Source organism: Lactuca virosa, chromosome 5 (assembly GCF_052849685.1).
Source record: "Lactuca virosa cultivar CGN04683 chromosome 5, Lactuca_virosa_CGN04683_v6, whole genome shotgun sequence".
NCBI classification, from domain to species: domain Eukaryota; kingdom Viridiplantae; phylum Streptophyta; class Magnoliopsida; order Asterales; family Asteraceae; genus Lactuca; species Lactuca virosa.
Genome location: NC_136430.1, coordinates 117748300 through 117768080, shown reverse-complemented (window position 1 = coordinate 117768080; position 19781 = coordinate 117748300). Strand labels below are relative to the sequence as shown.

General features: G+C 38.7%; 1 non-coding gene across 1 annotated transcript; it reads left to right on the top strand.

Annotated features, from left to right (window-relative positions):
• Positions 1-19389: 19389 nt before the first annotated feature.
• On the top strand, positions 19390-19496 carry LOC145118310 (small nucleolar RNA R71). Its single transcript, XR_013713266.1, has one exon. It is a non-coding gene; the product is annotated as a small nucleolar RNA R71 (small nucleolar RNA).
• Positions 19497-19781: the final 285 nt, after the last annotated feature.

The following is a 19781-nucleotide window of genomic DNA, read 5'->3' as shown; positions in this document are numbered from 1 at the left end:
ATACTAATCATAGGGCAGCCATTCCTTCTTGGGTTTCTTCCAACTTTCATCATATCTATCTCCATTAGAGTAGCACGCTTGAAATTTCCGATTCTCGTCCTCGTGAAGGTCACGATCCTTTGTTAAGTGAGGACTGCTACAATTGTCACATCCAACCCAAATTGCGTTGATAGATTGTGTGACAACCCGAAAATTTTTTGCTTTAAAAGCTCAGTCAGTCAACTCAACTGATTGTCAGACTCACTGGTAATGAGTTCTTGCCTGGTTAAAGATCATTCTAAGGAGTTTTAAGCCTGATACACTCAAGGAATGAGTGTTAGGAAGTACCTACTAGAACCATAATATAGCATGCAAACCTTAAACTCCATCAAGAGGAGTTTACGGCCAAGTTACCAAGAGTTTACGGCCGTAAACTCAAGGGGCCGTAAACTCACCTCTACATATATAAAACTTGGCCATTTTTCTCATTCTTTCTTTCCTTGGTCGATTTTAAATCCTCTCAAGTATCATCCAACTTTTCATCCTAGATCTTCATTTATGTAAGTATTCTATCCTTTGATTAGTTGATACACCTTCTTAACTAGCTTCATCCATTGATTTCATCCATAGAAATCATCTTTTCTTAGATCTTCAAGAAACACCAAGAACACCAAGAACACACACTAGTGTTCTTGGCCAAAATCAACCATTTCAAGCCTCTATATCGTAATTACTCTTCCCTACACTTGATATCTAGTTAGGACACATGCTTAGAGCCTTGAAAACATCAAAAACACAAGAACAAAAGGAGTTTACGGCCAAGCCATCTCCCATGGCCGTATACCCCTTTAAGGGTGCCATTTTGGCCATAAACCCTCCTAGATGCAAAGCTTGTGACCTAGAACCCATCCTTGATGGAAATAGGACCTTAAACTACTCTCAAATGCATAATGACCATGAGTTTATGGCTGTAAACTCCTTTGGGCCGTAAACTCATCAAAAGCCTCCATTGGGTTGGTCTTTCTCATCCTTGTGTAGAGCAAAAGTCCCTCAAGCTTCCATAACCTTCAAACAAACAGTTATGCATGTTTGACCATGAGTACATGACCATAAACTCCCTTTGGCCGTAAACCCGGGGTAGTAAACCCATGGTAGTAAACTCATGGTAGTACCATTCCACTCTCCTTTGATGAATCACATGTGATTCCAACACTTGGTCAAAGTGTTTCCAAGTCCTGGAAGGTGTTTCCTTTCATATAGTTGCTTATAAACACTATATTCATGCCAATATATGTCATTTAGGACTTCTTGTGTCTCAGGACTTCATTCGTGGCACTTCTCATCCTTACACGCGTATTCTTTGAATCACCCACATCAGGTGAGTTCATACCCCGTAATGAATCTTTTAACTGTTTTAAATGCTTTTAAAGGGGGGGAATACAGGTTGAACACAATGATAATTATGTAAATGTTTGTTATATATACATTGCTTATGCCTTCTATACGTGATCAAAACATTTCAGAAACTCTTTTAAAGTTATGTTACTTCATAGTTTAACAAAACTCCATTTTTAAAGTACAAGCATAACTTAGTAGATAAATGAGCCTTTTCAATAACAGTTCAAGTAAAACATTAGTAAACTATAATGGGTATTGTTTAAAGATTCAGTTCATACTAGATACAATAGACGATAACAGAACGAACATACTATATGAGAAACAGAATAACCATATTAAGTTGTTATAGAATGGAACTACTACAGGATCTAATTATACCAATGAATCACTAACTCATTGTTCTAAACAAAAGGTGATAGTTATATTAGGTATACATGATCATATAACTTTAATGTGAATTACACGGCTTGCAATTGATTGCAGAGGTCGCGTTTGGTTCCCTTAATCTCTAGACAGGGAGAGTGTATAGTAGGGGTACTAGCCTTCACATTATGAATAGTATAAAACAAACATGTTTTAAGGTCATCAGTACATCCGTACGTCATTTCAAACGACAACTGTGTACTTACATTTCCCATTACTTTCATAAAGTGAAAGTACCACTTGAAAGTCAAATGCAAACTATTTTTGAGTTAAGATAGTTATAAACTAGGGAAAACTTACATTTTACAAACGACAAACAGAACAGTCGAGTCTAGTACATTTAATAGAAAGGGATCATAATGCTAACCTTATGATTCCTTAATGTATACATCAAAGGATATATATATATATATATATATATATATATATATATATATATATATATATATATATATATATATATATATTATGATTCCTTAATGTATACATCAGAGGATATATATATATATATATATATATATATATATATATATATATATATATAACAATAGGATCTGACAGATAATAGGATGTGTGTTCTCCGCTTCACTTCTTGTTCCTTGTTTGGTTGTGGGCTTGGAACGGATTCACCCAATCTATTATCTATTCGATTTTAGATATATATATGTTCAGTATACATTAAGTCATCATAAGGGTACCAGGTATGGGTCAAGTCAAAGGACACAAAGTCAATGCACAGTTTTCTAGTACAAAACATACTTTCCAAATCAGAACTTTTGGTATTCAAAACTAGAAACTTTCCAGTAAAGGGTTTAATCCGTTTTATTAAACCAGTATAAACTTAAAGGACTTTAGGTGATTGACTCTATAATACCTTAGTTTATACATCATGGTTATATATCATTAATACCCAACAGGTAGTTGGATGTGTGCTTTCCGCCTTACTTCTTGTTCCTTGTTTGGTTGTGGGCTTAGGGCAGATTCACCCAATTAACTATCTATTCGATATTAGATCAAATATAGCCAGTATAAACTAAGTGATTATAGAATTAATCACTATGGTCACCATTTTATTATAAGAAATAAGGGTTTTCTTAAAGAATCTTTTCATTAAATATAAAGGAACTATTACAATTAACTTTATGAGTAACAAGTGAATACGCCAGGGTTATATACAATAATGATCTAACAAACAATGGGACGTGTGCTATCCGCCTTACTTCCTGTTCCTTGTTTGGTTGTGGGCTTAGGGCAGATGCGCACATTCGATTGTTTGTTTACTCTGAGTTTTATATAACTTGTATCCATTTAGTACTCATAGAAAGGATTGTAGAATCATTTTTACGTATCTTTCATCAAAGTAGGAAATATAGGATTTTCTAGAGGAACAGGCGAACTTTGCTAAACAGAACTTATAACTTGCTACATTTCAACTACATTTTTCAACAACTTTCTACAACTTACTTACATCACTAAAATCTTATGAACTCACCAGCTTAATTGCTGATCAACTCCTTCAAATAACTTGTATTCTCAGGAAACTAGTAGACAGGTACTCGCTCTGGGAAATCAGAAGATGGAGCAGTATAGCTTCAAGTCTTGTTTTGTTATTTACTTATGAATTCTATGTTTTGTGAACACACACATTGTAAACACTTTCTTTCTAATGAAATGGTTGTTCATTACTTGCTTACTATAATGCATATCTTGTGATACTAAACACGACGTCCTCAACCCCCGAACGTTTCCACCGTTCAGGTTTTGGGGTGTGACAGATTGGTATCAGAGCATTGTTTATAGTGAACTAAGTATATCAACCGATAAAAGGTATACAACTATAAATACAATGGGGCTTAAGTGCTCTGGATAATGATATATTTTAATAATATAACGATAAGTTATAAAAATATACCTACTTCCTAATACATGTAGACCAAGTATCACAAGGAGAACAGAACTAAAGTATTTAAAGGTTGAACACTATCGTCAAACCTGAACAGTTATGTAATCATAGCTAGGATCAATATAGCCTGATCAACTATATTCATTCGAGATGTGACCGACATGTGTTTGGGAGTGATGTGGTGTTGCAACAGTCTTAAAACTTACCTAAACACCAGTCAAGAGAATTCTAGATCAAGTACATTACATTAAAGTACTATAGGAGTATTTTAGGCCATATAAATAACTTGTGTGATAACTTAAAAGACCCTTACGAATAGGTCTATAATCTTGCAATGTATAAAGTTTTGTATAATTGAGATATTATAGACTCAGAATTTGTGATCTACGCTTCACTACCCATTTCTCTTATGGTTGTGGTTTTGAAGTAGGATCACTTATTCGAAGGTCTATTTAATCTTGAGTTATATACAACTTGTATACCTTGTGTAATTATAGGAGGACTCTGTAAGGATCACCCCATAAAGTTACCTTAAAATCTCATAGATTTGTTAGTCACGTCCATTCTCGCACGACAAACCCAGATAGATGTAACCACTTCCTCATAGTAGACAACAGAAGAGTCAGGAGGAAACGAGAGCAAGTTCATGAGGAGCTTTCAAATAAGGATCAACCGAAGTAACCAAAACGTCTTACACGTCACACTAATAAATAATAATCTTGTTAACTTAATGAGCAAGTGGAGACACTGCTCACATTATGTGTTAGGAGTATTTTCTTACATGCAACTCGTACCAGTTATTCAGGCAACATATATTCATTCGAGGATAGCCATTTCAAATTCATAGAGTTTATTGGGTATAGACTCTTTTATGAATTGTTTCTAGATACCTGTGGAAGTCAGGACCCGATACACCCAGAACTAGGATAACCTTGTCTTTTCAGCTTTCAGCTTGTGTCCATTGCTTTAGACTTATTCCGTCTCATATTTGTATTCTTTTAGCAAAGATGCCTCCTCGCAGACCAAACAGGCGCACTATTCCGATAACTCCAACACCTCCTCCACAAATCGATACGGCAGCTCTAAATGTTGCAGTAGCTGCGACTGTGGCAACAACCATGGCTCAATATCATCCTACCAGTTCCAACGGAGGTGGAACACCTGTTCATTCTACTCAAGGTGAGGTCCCTGTGTGCTCGAGAGAGTGCTCCTACTAGGACTTCACCAACTGCAAACCCCTTTCCTTTAATGGAAATGGTGGAGTCATCGTGCTGATGCGATGGTTCGAGAAAACAGATTCGGTCTTCGAAATCTGTTCGTGCCCAGAAGGGAGCAAAGTGAAGTTTGCTGCCTACACCTTCTCCAATAGAGCCCTGACATGGTGTAATAGCCATGTTAAGTCACTGACCCTATCAGTGGCTAACTCATTAGGTTGGGAAAACCTAAAAGAGTTAATGTTCGAAGAGTACTACCCAAGGGGCGAAGTACAAAAGCTGGAACAAGAACTATGGGATCTCAATTTGGTCGGCTCAGACATAGTGGCCTACACTGACAAGTTTAGTGACCTGGAAGCACTATGCCCCGGGATGGTTACCCCGGAGAGCAAGAAGATAGAACAATACATTTGGGGTCTGACTACTCCGACCCAAGGAGATGTGTTGTCTTCTAACCCAGCCACATTTGGTAGCGCCAAACGCCTGGCCCAGTGACTCATTGACCATGGAGTGTGCCATGGTGTAGAAGTCCTCGTTCCCGAGCCATCAAAGGGAAAGGACTATAATCAAAAATCGAGGAACAAGAGGAAGAAGAAGCGAACAACACAGGAACCCCCGCAAGAGCAACAAGAGAGTACTATGTACGCCGCTAAAACGCCTGCTACTCCAGCACCTGCCAGTCGATATGTTGGAACCCTCCCGAAGTGTGGAAAGTGCAACTACTACCACACCGGAGGATGCCGAGTAATGCAGTGTCTGAACTGCCACAGAAAGGGACACATAGTCCGTTTCTGAAGGGCACCGGCTCAACCGATCTCCCAAGTCCCCGGAGCTGAAGAAAATCAAAACTGTTATGGCTGTGGTGAGACTGGACACAATCATAGGGATTTCCCGTTAGCAAAGAACTCAGGAGCGGATGGATGCATTCTGATGATCACCGCAGGAGAATCAACCCCGGAGTCGTCAACGAGCAGCGGTACGTTTTCAAAATAATAGTTACTTTAAAAATTAATTTATATTTATATAAGATTAAAACTTGGGGGAAAACACTTAAAAGTAATTATAATAACTCACATATTGAAATAGATCACAGTATTCAAGAGAACTAAAAGATCCGTTTAGAGAAGCTATGATGGCGTAGCATATACATCATGGTTGTGAATAACTAAGAGGCTGCAGGCTTAGAGTGAGTGATTCCTCCTTAATCCATGTTCCTTATTTGGTTGAGGATTTGAGGCAGAGTTACTCAGTCGACTTTCTTATTTATCTTAATTATCCATAACTTGTATATGACAGGCGATCGTAGTGGTACCAAGGAGGATCATGATATAAAGTATCATCACCAATTATCAAAGCACTTTCATTTGTATGTATGCGTACATAGCGGTACGATACGTAGGAGTGTTAACATCAAAGGGAAAATAGTAACACTGGAACATTTACAAAGAGTACATTGTGGAACACACTAGGAGTACATTATCGAACACACTAGGGATGCATCATCGTATAACAGACGTTTCTTTCAAATTAGCCAAAAACTTTGCTCAGTAAAGAGTCCGTTACTATCATTCGTCATGAATTGGCGTGGTCCTCACCATACTAAGTTCATATGTTTCTATCGCCTCGATTGGCAAGTTCTCGAAACTTTCATCATTCGTATCGACAGTCCGACTAAACCTCAGTTTTATCTTTCGTATTCTAAACCCCTAAGTACTCGTGCAAAGAGTACTTTGTCCTCCGAAGCCTTATCGTCGAATGTCTGCAGACCGTCACGAAATACCACTCGTCCAATAGACCAAGTTCGAGCAGAGATGCTATGGACGAATACAGCCCACCTATCGCTATTCAGTGTATACGCGAGGGTGGTAGATGATTATGATTACACAGACTTAGTATTTGTGTTTCCGCCCTATCTCTTGTTCCGTGTTTGGTTGTGGACCTGGGGCAGAGTCGCACATCCAACCGTCTTACTAATCCTAATTATATACGATCAGTATACACAAGGTAATGATAGATGGACCAAGTACGAATCCTATCATGAACACCAGGGCAAAGTTACCAGGTCTACGAGTAGGTATTCTGCCAATCAAAGGAGTGCAAACCCCAGTAGTACTGCTAAGAAAGTTAATTTTGGGACGAAATTCCATCTAACGGGGGGATGATGTGACAACCCGAAATTTTTTTGCTTTAAAAGCTCAGTCAGTCAACTCAACTGAGTGTCAGACTCACTGGTAATGAGTTCTAGCCTGGTTAAAGATCATTCTAAGGAGTTTTAAGCCTGATAAACTCAATGAATGAGTGTTAGGAAGTACCTACTAGAACCACAGTATAGCATGCAAACCTTAAACTCCATCAATAGTAGTTTATGGCCAAGTTACCAAGAGTTTACGGCCGTCAACTCAAGGGGGCCGTAAACTCACCTCTACATATATAAAACTTGGCCATTTTTCTCATTCTTTCTTTCCTTGGCCGATTTTCTTCAAATCCTCTCAAGTATCATCCAACTTTTCATCCTAGATCTTCATTTATGTAAGTATTCTATCCTTTGATTAGTTGATACACCTTCTTAACTAGCTTCATCCATTGATTTCATCCATAGAAATCATATTTTCTTAGATCTTCAAGAAACACCAAGAACATACAGTAGTGTTCTTGGCCAAAATCAACCATTTCAAGCCTCTATATCGTAAGTACTCTTCCCTACACTTGATATCTAGTTAGGACTCTTGCTTAGAGCCTTGAAAACATCAAAAACACAAGAACAAAAGCAGTTTATGGCCAAGCCATCTCCCATGGCCGTAAACCCCTTTAAGGGTGCCATTTTGGCCATAAACCCTCCTAGATGCAAAGCTTGTGACCTAGAACCCTTCCTTGATGGAAATAGGACCTTAAACTACTCTCAAATGCATAATGACCATGAGTTTACGGCTGTAAACTCCTTTGGGCCGTAAACTCATCAAAAGCCTTCATTGGGTTGGTCTTTCTCATCCTTGTGTAGAGCAAAAGTCCCTCAAGCTTCCCTAACCTTCAAACAAACACTTATGCATGTTTGACCATGAGTTTACGGCCGTAAACTCCCTTTGGCCATAAACCCATGGTAGTAAACTCATGGTAGTACCATTGCACTCTCCTTTGATGAATCACATGTGATTCCAACACTTGGTCAAAGTGTTTCCAAGTCCCGGAAGGTGTTTCCTTTCATATAGTTGCTTATAAACACTATATTCATGCCAATATATGTCATTTAGGACTTGTTGTGTCTCAGGACTTCATTCGTAGAACTTTTCATCCTTACACGCATATTCGTTGAATCACCCACACCAGGGGGGGAATACAGGTTGAACACAATGATAATTGTGTAAATGTTTGTTATATATACATTGCTTATGTCTTCTATAAGTGATCAAAACATTTCAAAAACTCTTTTAAAGTTATGTTACTTCATACTTTAACAAAACTCCATTTTTAAAGTACAAGCATAACTTAGTAGATAAATGAGCCTTTTCAATAACAGTTCAAGTAAAACATTAGTAAACTATAATGGGTATAGTTTAGAGATTCAGTTCATACTAGATACAATACACGATAACAGAACGAACATACTATATGAGAAACAGAACAAACATATTAAGTTGCTATAGCATGGAACTACTACAGGATCTAATTATACCAATGAATCACTAACTCATTGTTCTAAACAAATGGTGATAGTTATATTGGGTATACATGATCATATAACTTTAATGTGAATTACACGGCTTGCAATTGATTGCAGAGGTCGCGTTTGGTTCCCTTAATCTCTAGACAGGGAGGGCGTATAGTAGGGGTACTAGCCTTCACATTATGACCAGTATAAAACAAACATGTTTTAAGGTCATCAGTACATCCGTACGTCATTTCAAATGACAACTGTGCACTTACATTTCCCATTACTTTCATAAAGTGACAGTACCACTTGAAAGTCAAATGCAAACTATTTTCGAGTTAAGATAGTTATAAACTAGGGAAAACTTACATTTTACAAACGACAAATAGAACAGTCGAGTCTAGTACATTCAATAGAAAGGGATCATAATGCTAACCTTATGATTCCTTAATGTATACATGAAAGGATATATATATATAACAATAGGATCCGACCGAAAATAGGATGTGTGTTCTCCGCTTCACTTCCTGTTCCTTGTTTGGTTGTGGGCTTGGAACGGATTCACCCAATCTATTATCTATTCGATTTTAGATATATATATATATATATATATATATATATATATATATATATATATATATGTTCAGTATACATTAAGTCATCATAAGGGTACCATGTATGGGTCAAGTCATAGGACACAAAGTCAATGCACAGTTTTCTAGTACAAAACATACTTTCCAAATCAGAACTTTTGGTATTCAAAACTAGAAACTTTCCAGTAAAGGGTTTAATCTGTTTTATTAAACCAGTATAAACTTAAAGGACTTTAGGTGATTGACTCTATAATACCTTAGTTTATACATCATGGTTATAAATCATTAATACCCAACAGGTAGTTGGATGTGTGCTTTCCGCCTTACTTCCTGTTCCTTGTTTGGTTGTGGGCTACCAGTCCTAAGTCCTTCAAACCCTACTTATATAACTATATCTATATAGACATGAATCTAACACGAATATGAGTTTAAAAGACTTTGATAATAGTTTAGTAATTTAAAAAGAGATTTTAGTACTTTAAAAGAGATTTGAAAACAAAATTTGAAAACCTTTAGCTTGATAAAACAGTTTAACATGCGAAAATCTATTTGATTGACAGTTATTAATCACATGTGATTGATATAATAACTTAATAGTTCAACTTGTATTCCCCCCCCCCCCCCATAAAAGCATTTAAAATCATTTCAAAGGTTGATTAAGGGGGTATGAACTCACCTGAAGTGAGTAACTAGAAAGAAAGATTGATATAGGATCGTCGGGTGTCGAATGAAGTCGTGAGCACAATCGGATCCTAGTTTAACATGTAATAACACATATATGAATACACTTAGCATATATAACCACTAATAGACACATGGACACACCTTAGGGACATGGAAACACTTAGAATTAACTGTTACAAACACCTATTGAGGTCCCTAAAGGAGTGTAGGGCCTTAGATTTGAGTGTAAGGCCACCAAACTTGACTTTTATGTGTGTGCGGTCGGGTGTACGGCCAGGGTGTGCTGCCAGGCCTGTGTGCGGACGTAAATGGGAGTGTGCGGCCGTAAATGGGAGTGTACGAACGTAGATGGGAGTGTGCGGCCGTACTCTCTTCCTTCACGCTCAAAATGTCAATTTTCGGGTGTTTCAAAGCCAATACTAAGTCCAACTAGCAAATGAAGGCCAAACTCTTCACCTTGGAGAGTCTTTGAGGTGTGTACGGCCACCTTATGAAGGTGTGTGGCCGTACACCTTCAAGTGATGAAGAACACGTATAACATGAAGAACATGAAGAGTTTTAAGCTTAAATCAAGGTGTCTTACCAGAATAACAAGTTGAATGATGGAGTAATTCACGTTTTTGAGGCCCTTAGAGTGTTCTTGGATGAAGTTTCTAGAGAGAGAAAGTAGTATGTAGCCAAAAGGGGAAAAGAGTGAATGAAGGGGTCTCCTCCAATATATAGGGTCGGGTGTGCGGCTAGGAGGGTGTACGGCTGGCTGTGTGCGGCTGGCCGGCTGCACACTCGGGTGTGCGGCCGCACACACCATGTTCGGTGTGTTTGGCCCGATTTAATGATGCTACACACATTCTAACCCTTCCCAATACTCATATCTAGGTTATACTAAGCCTAGAACACTCATATAGACCCACAATTTCGTTAAAAGATAGCAAAACAAAGGCTGACACTCGGCTGAGTTGAATAGATAAACTTTACATGACAAGGATTTTCGGGTTGTCACATCATCCCCCCGTTAGAGGGAATTTCGTCCTGAAATTAGAATCTCAACGAACACTCACAGATGGACACGAACGATGTGGACACTTCATGCTCTAGCTGATCCGCCCGTTCCTTAGGGAAATCAGGTTCATACTGAGTTTTAGCGGATTTTCGTTACGAGGTATAGTTTCTTTTTCGATCTCTGGGCCACACAGGATAAGGTATCATCGGTTCCCTTTTTACTGAGCTAGATTTCTCCCGTTTCCTTTAACAAACGTGGCTCTGGTTTCCATGGATCAAATCGAGAAAATGGTGAGAGTTTTGTCGGGTACTACCGGTTCATTCGCTGAGACGTGGATAGGTTAGGGTTGAATTTATGGAATCCCTAAAGCAGTCTGGGTCTGACGGATACTGGACCAATTCTATCAAGAATCTCTGTTGGTCCTCAGTTCTTTGGAATATGGAACGTTTCAGTACCCAAATCATAATGTACTTCCATGGCGAGATCATCACTTGGCGTGATCACCATTCTGAGGTTCCAAAAGTTTTCCCTTAGTGGAGGTGTAGTCCTCATGATTGGTTCCTAGGAGTCTCAGGTCGTATTCGGATTCGTATTTCCTACTAGTTGGCTTTCGGAGATTTTTTGGATCATTGAAGGTGTTGACTATATGTTGGCATCTATTGGTTGCGTGGCATCTTCCTCAGCCCAGTGCAGAAAGGACCTGCACTTTCGACTCATGAGGTGTTTCTAACGAAATATCTCAACGTCAGGATGATAGAGGGTTTTACCAAATGATGCTTAGATAACTCCAATTTTCATCATAGTCTAATAGATGCTTTCACAGCATAATCCCTAATCGGAAGGAATCGTTCTCTCATTCGGTTCGTTGTTTCATGGATAGCAGTCTCTGATCAGGGCTAGCTTCGCCCTTAGAGATTTTCTGAAGTGATTGACTATCTCGGGAGGTGGTTCTACTATCTCTTAGAGAAAATGTTCCTTGGAACACATAGTAGTCTAACAACTCTCTAAGCCATGCTCCATTCTCCATTGTGTTTGTTTCCTCTAGTTTGTAGGAAGCGTGTGATCTTGTATAACCCGTCGACTAACACCTAGACTGGTGTCGAGTCCACAATCTCTTTATGACCTGGGTTATAAATCTTAACGTAACTTGTTGCCTACTTTACTCAAGTATTCCTGGTCGCGGAGGTAATCATGCAGTTCTTAGCATCCTAGTATTAACTTTGGTGAATGCAGACTATCATCTATAGGGCGACGATAACTTTCTCACATGACGAGGCACTATCACAACTCTTTCCGACCTAGGCATTTCTCGTTTGTATCTGAATGAACAAAGTGCTTGAGTAGTGCGAGCATCCCTTGCAGCTATTCTTCCGATGTTACCTAGTTTCTCTATCTAGATTAAATCTGGATGGCATAAGACTCTGCCACTCAGCACCTCTAATTTCCTCATCCATTCTTCTCAAGGTTTAACCTGTCACAGGTTTCCAGGTTTCTTGGCTCACTACTGAGATGCTTAATTTGTGGGATCAGGCGTGAATGGATGGTCGTAGTCAATGTTTTTGACTCTTACGACTTGAGTCACTTTTCCTAACTGAGGGTGTCAGCTACTATGTTGGCTTAACTGGGATGACAACAAATTTCGAATTTGTAGTCATTTTAGTAGCTTAACCCACAATTGTTCTCTTGACTTCAACTCCTTTCCTATTGGTATATGGTGAAAGGTTTTATTTTAAGGTTCATGGTAGACCTCATATACGGCTCAATCACTATTACTCAGTGTATATAAGTCGTATATAATTGAGATTGACAGGATGTTCAGATGTGTGGCCCCACCCCAAACCCACAACCAAACAAGGAACATGGAGTAGGACGGAAGCACACATCTTAAATCTTATCGACCTAAATTATATACCACTCCAATGCATATACTTAGTAGTAGTAAGTTAATCCCATGAGTTCTTTATCTTGATTCACGAACTAGATCGTGCGGTGCAAGTGGTCTTTCTGGAGGATCTATTGAGTAGGCCTCGGGCGGTTATTGCCTTCCGGAATATCTGCAGTGCCTTCCGCTTCTGGTTTTAATGTCTAATGGGGTTGGTTAACAGCGCGCGGTACCCCTCTCCTGGGTACTTCTGAAGGTTGGATGAAAGAGACGACCGATGGTTCGCATTAGGTTTTCTTATTAGGTTCGAAAGAACCTTTATTTGACACTTATGATAAGGTGAAAGTTCTTTTTACACAGCACTAGGAATTCTCGCATGGTCGAACAAGTCGAACCATGACCGACGGTGGTGTCGAAATTAATAGACATCGACACGATATGGAATGAAGTTTGTTAGGACCATGTGTTGAACAGGGCACATAAGTTCTTAGTGTCTCGGGTTTCGTCCATAGTATTACTATCATGGATACTTGGACCGACATGATTGACGTTGAACGCTGGGGGTCTTGATGTTTTGGAATAATGTACTTTTCATGAATGGATTTCTCACGAGGCCTCTCTATAACCGCCTAGTATACACTAGTCATGTATAATTAAGATTAAAAGGACTGTTGACTGAGCGACTCCGCCCTAAATCCACAACCAAACATGGAACAGGAGATAAGGCCGCATCGCTCACTCGAGGTCTATCAATCCTAACTATAAATGGCCTTAACGTATATACTAAGCCATCATAGCTTTACCTGATGGGTTTTTAAGTTTTACAATAGTGTTGCGACTTTTACCTTAACGAGGGAGTAATTACAATTAGAATTGATTATTTAAAGTTTTCGATTAGCTACTTAAGGTTGAGAGGCGTACCAAAAATTCTACCGGGTTCCTTGATGTTCCCCTTGGTATTAGGGTTAAACTCCTCCTACGTCTTTGTCATTTCTTTCAGTTGGGCAGTCCCTCTTGAAATGCCCAATTTCACCACATAGGTGGCATATTGGATTGGTCCCAACATTGGTGGTTGATGCAATGAATTCAACCGGAGTTCTGCAGTTGCGAGCGGTATGCCCCTTCATGTTGCACCTAATGCAAAAGGGTTCTCGACAGACTCCATAATGATGGTAGTCACACTTGTTGCAGTGGGGGGAGTTTCCTAGGTATGGTCTTGTTCGTGTCGAGACAGGTGGGTTGACAGGGGTATTGTCTACCTCAGCTTACTGCCCTTCGGAAGGTCCTTGAGCCGAGGTACTCTCCTTCTCGTTCTCAAACTTTCTTTTCAGGGGATAAGACTGGAGTTCTTGGGTGGCTTTACACACCGGTGCTGGTTGCTGCTGTCCATTGCTATGATCGGGATTCCCGATAGTGCTCCTGCAAACATTTGCGTTGTCAGCATTCAGATGAGCCATGACAGCTGTTACGGCTACTGAAACTGCAGCTTGGAACGTAGCTTCATCGATCTGAAGAGTCGGTGTCTTGCTAGCGGGTTGATTACGTTTCTTTGGAGGCATGGTTTTTCCTATACGATGAGGAACACAAGTTGATGAGAAACGATGGTTACCCCTAGACGTATCTTTCTTTATTATAATAGGCATAAATTTTTCCCGCACTTTGAGTTATGGTTATCTAAGTGTCGACCTACATCCCTATGATGCAGTCCTGGTAACAGGGTAGAGTAAATGTATCGGAAAGCCATAAAATGGGTGTCGTTCCAACTAAGTTATCTTTATATTGGAGAGGTTCACTCTTCGGCTTTGAAAAGATTTGAAAGAACTTCGGAACGAAGATTACACAAGGAAAGATTCATGAATGCTAAGGGCTCATCACTCTCAATTGAGACTTTGTGATCCGATCTATTTATATTAATCGCGATAGGAAAGACGATTTCCCTAACACATAGTGTGAGTAGCGTAAAAGAGGTAGAAACACTTCACGGGTTTCATGCATTGGCTCCCTTTATTCACCGCTTATTCTTGGCAGAAATGAACTTTGGTTTTCTCCGGGTATTTTTATGGGGTTCTCTTCTCCTGTAGACATATTGAATTTCCGCTCCGTCTTACTTCTGATTCTGACTCCGATCGTCGTCACTTCATAATGGATGACTGGAATCTCGGAAGTTCAGGCGAATTTCCCACCGATGTCCCTAAAAGGGTATAGGCACATGGCGATTTCAATAGTCTCATCACTGTTCATTTATTTCCTACTTGGAAATCTTCTCAATGAACCTCTTCTGGGTCTTTATCGACTCCTCTGCCGATTACTTTAGTGGTTAAGGTTTTCTAAAGGGGTTTATGCGAGAATGGGAATGTCTAAAGAATCTTAAGGGATTAATAAAACATTTTACTTTGTGATCCTTATCGGGTCCTTCTACAATTACATATTGTACACAAATCAGATATAACTTAGATCTAATAGACCTTCGAATATGTGATACTACTCTATATCCACATCCAAACAAGGAAAAGGAAGTAGATCGAAACCACACATTCTTAGTCTATGAGATCCTGACGATATATAACCAAGAGAGCATATACTCTGTAATCATAGATCTATCAGTAAGGGTCTTTTTAGTTTTTACGCAAGGTTATTTATGGTTCCTAAAATACTCCTATAGCATTTTAATTACATGTTTGATTCTAGAATTTCTGGACATGTTTTCTGGTTTATTGTTAGTCTATAGTATTATAAAATACTCCTATAGTATTTTAAACTTTATGTTCGGCTCTAGCATTCCTATATGGTAAGTTTCAGATTCATTGTAACACCACCATCACTCCCAAACACACGTTGGTCGCATCTTGAATAAATATAGTTGATCAGGTTACATTTATTCCATCTTACGATTACATAACTGTCCAGGTTTGATGGTAATGCTCAACATCCAAAGACTTTTATTCTTGTTCTTCTTGTGATACTTGTTCGGGTATATATATTCTGGATGTACTTATACTTTTGTAAAATATGGTTATATTTTAGAGTATCACTCTTGGTCAGAGTGTTTTTATCCCATTGTATTTATAGTTGTATATCTTTTATGATTTGATATACTGAGTTCACTATAAACAATGCTCTGATACCAATCTGTCACACCCCAAAACCGGAACGGCGGAAACGTTCTGGGGTGGAGGACGTCATGTCAAGTATCACAACACATGCAGTATAGTACTCAAAGTAAAACAACCATTGATTAATAGTATAAGTTTTTACATAAGTTACATTTAGCAACAACATCAAGAGTAGATATAGAGAATAACATAGGATGCAGCTCGGTACTAGGCTGACTTCGCAAAAGCTCCCGGAGTGTACCTGTCTACTGACGACCTGAGAATACAAGGTATTTTGAAAGAGAGGGTCAGCATTTTAATGCTGGTGAGTTCATAAGTATTTTAATGAAATTGATATAAATACATGTTTTTCCTCAAAATAATCTCACAAAACTTTATAGAGTATACGAATTCCTTCCAGAAAATCCTATATTTTCTATTAAAAGTAGTCTTCTACCAAGACTCGACTGTTTCATGTTTAAAAGAATGAGTTTCTCTACTAAAAGCAGTCTTCTACCAAGACTCGACTATTTCATGTTTAAAGAACATTTTTCCCAAATGTTACTATCACAATCAAAATATAGTTTTACATTATCGTTTTATGTCAAAAACGTTCTAAGTTTAATGTATTAGGGAAAATATTATAGTACCGTAGTTTTATATGTAGAAACTACCGTGGTACTAATTACCTTAAGGCCATGAATTATAAGGTAAATGTGAAGATAATTGTAACCATACTGATTGACGGATGTAAACACGATGATCTGCTCGCGTCGAAATAAATGTGACATTTGTCACCCCTTGGCTTGGTCGGCCGGGACTGTAGCTAGCAGTCCGGATGTGGGATGGTCTGTCCCGTATAGATCTATACACACAATGCCCACTCTCCCTCCAGGAGACTCTGGTTACCACTCGACAACGGTGAAATCCGCGTCATGAGGATGTATCTCATGCTCTGATTGCTATATATGTTTCTTTTTACTAAAAGTTCATGTTTTAGAATATTGATATAGCTAGTTTCTCTTCATAAAAGTTATTGTTGGTTTCTAAACTATACCTACTATAGTTTACTTGAGAGGTTATCTAGGTACCTTTGCTACCCAAAGGCGCTGAACTAGAGTAAGGGTTTTAATATCTAAACAGATATACATAATATATAAGTAGGACTTCAACGACACTTGGACAAATAATCGGATACTCTAAGTCCACAACCAAACAAGGAACAGGAAATAAAGCGGGTTACCAGTCCGAAGTCCTTCAAACCCTAATTATATAACTATATCTATATAGACATGAATCTAACAAGAATATGAGTTTAAAAGACTTTTATAATAGTTTAGTAATTTAAAAAGAGATTTTAGTACTTTAAAAGAGATCTGAAAACAAGATTTGAAAACCTTTAGCTTGATAAAACAGTTTAACATGCGAAAATCTATTTGATTCACAGTTATTAATCACATGTGATTGATATAATAACTTAATAGTTCAACTTGTATTCCCCCCCCCCCATAAAAGCATTTAAAATCATTTCAAAGGTTGATTAAGGGGGTATGAACTCACCTGAAGTGAGTAACTCGAAAGAAAGATTGATATAGGATTGTCGGGTGTCGAATGAAGTCGTGAGCACAACCGGATCCTAGTTTAACATGTAATAACACATATATGAATACACTTAGGGTATATAACCACTAATAGACACATGGACACACCTTAGGGACATGGAAACACTTAGAATTAAGTGCTACAAACACCTATTGAGGTCCCTAAATGAGTGTAGGGCCTTAGATTTGAGTGTAAGGCCACCAAACTCGACTTTTATGTGTGTGCGGCCGGGTGTACGGCCAGGGTGTGCGGCCAGGCCTGTGTGCGGTCGTACATGGGAGTGTGCGGCTGTACATGGGAGTATGCGGCCGTACTCTCTTCCTTCACGCTCAAAATGTCGATTTTCGGGTGTTTCAAAGGCAATACTAAGTCCAACTATCAAATGAAGGCCAAACTCTTCACCTTGGAGAGTCTTTGAGGTGTGTACGGCCACCTTATGAAGGTGTGCGGCCATACACCTTCAAGTGATGAAGAACACGAAGAACATGAAGAACATGAAGAGTTTTAAGCTTAAATCAAGGTGTCTTACCAGAATAACAAGCTGAATGATGGAGTAATTCACGTTTTTGAGGCCCTTAGAGTGTTCTTGGATGAAGTTTCTAGAGAGAGAAAGTAGTGTGCAGCCAAAAGGGGAAAAGAGTGAATGAAGGGGTCTCCTCCAATATATAGGGTCGGGTGTGCGGCTGGGAGGGTGTACGGCTGGCTGTGTGCGGCTGGCTGGCCGCACACTCGGGTGTGCGGCCGCACACACCTTGCTGTGTGTGTTTGGCCCGATTTAATGATGCTACACACATTCTAACCCTTCCCAATACTCATATCTAGGTTATACTAAGCCTAGAACACTTATATAGACCCATAATTTCGTTAAAAGATAGAAAAACGAAGGCTGACACTCGGCTGAGTTGAATAGGTGAACTTTACAGGACAAGGATTTTCGGGTTGTCACATGTATAGCCAGTATAAACTAAGGGATTATAGAAGTAATCACTGTGGTCACCATTTTATTATAAGAAATAAGGGTTTTCTTAAAGAATCTTTTCATTAAATATAAAGGAACTATTACAATTAACTCCATGAGTAACAAGTGAATACGCCAGGGTTATATACAACAATGATCTAACAAAGAATGGGATATGTGCTATCCGCCTTACTTCTTGTTCCTTGTTTGGTTGTGGGCTTAGGGCAGATGCGCACAGTTGATTGTTTGTTTACTTTGAGTTTTATATAACTTGTATCCATTTAGTACTCATAGAAAGGATTGTAGAATCATTTTTACGTATCTTTCATCAAAGTAGGAAATATAGGATTTTCTAGAGGAACAGGCGAAGTTTTCTAAAAAGAACTTATAACTTACTACATTTCAACTACATTTTTCAACAACTTTCTACAACTTACTTACATCACTAAAATCTTATGAACTCACCAGCTTAATTGCTGATCAACTCCTTCAAATAACCTATATTCTCAGGAAACTAGTAGATAGGTACTCGCTCTGGGAAATCAGAAGATGGAGCAGTATAGCTTCAAGTATTGTTTTGTTATTTGCTTATGAATTTTATGTTTTGTGAACACACACATTGTAAACACTTTCTTTCTAATGAAATTGTTGTTCATTACTTGCTTACTATAATGCATATCATGTGATACTAAACATGACGTCCTCCACCCCCGAACGTTTCCACCATTCCGGTTTTGGGGTGTGACAGATTGATCCATCTTAGTCATCCTCCTGTCAATTGGTTCTAATTTTCCAAAACTGCCGCCATGTTTTCATTGCCTCTATCAAAATTTCCTCTTCCTATTGTAACAACTTCTCATGGGGTATGATATTCGTGCGAATCTTTTGTGAATTCTTCGATCAACTCCTTAATAGTAGTTGATTCTTTGTTTGTGATTGGTCCTTGAGAGACAAGGAGTTGTCTTGTTGTAACGTTCACCCCATCGTAGAAGATAGCCACTTTTGTTGCACCTTCATATCGTGTTGGGGGCAATTCCTAAGCTTGCCTTTATACCTCTCCCACTCTTCAAATAAGGACTCACCATCATTTTGTTGGAAATTTGCTATCTTCTTCTTGAGATTAGATATTTTTTATGGTGGAATAAAATGCTCAATAAAAGCTTCGTGTAGATTCATCCAAGTAGTAATTGCTCCAAGTGCAAGGGATTTTAGCCAAATTTTTGCATCTCTCGTGAAGGTTACTGGAAGCATTCTGAGCAAAACTGCTTCTCGTGAAACATTTGGAACATTGAAGTAATTAACAATGTCTTTAACCTCATCGATGTGATTAAACGCGTCTTTATGATCCTTTTTAGAAAATGGAATGTCCTTGAGCATCCCTAGAATGTGGACCTTTTGTTGTTATGA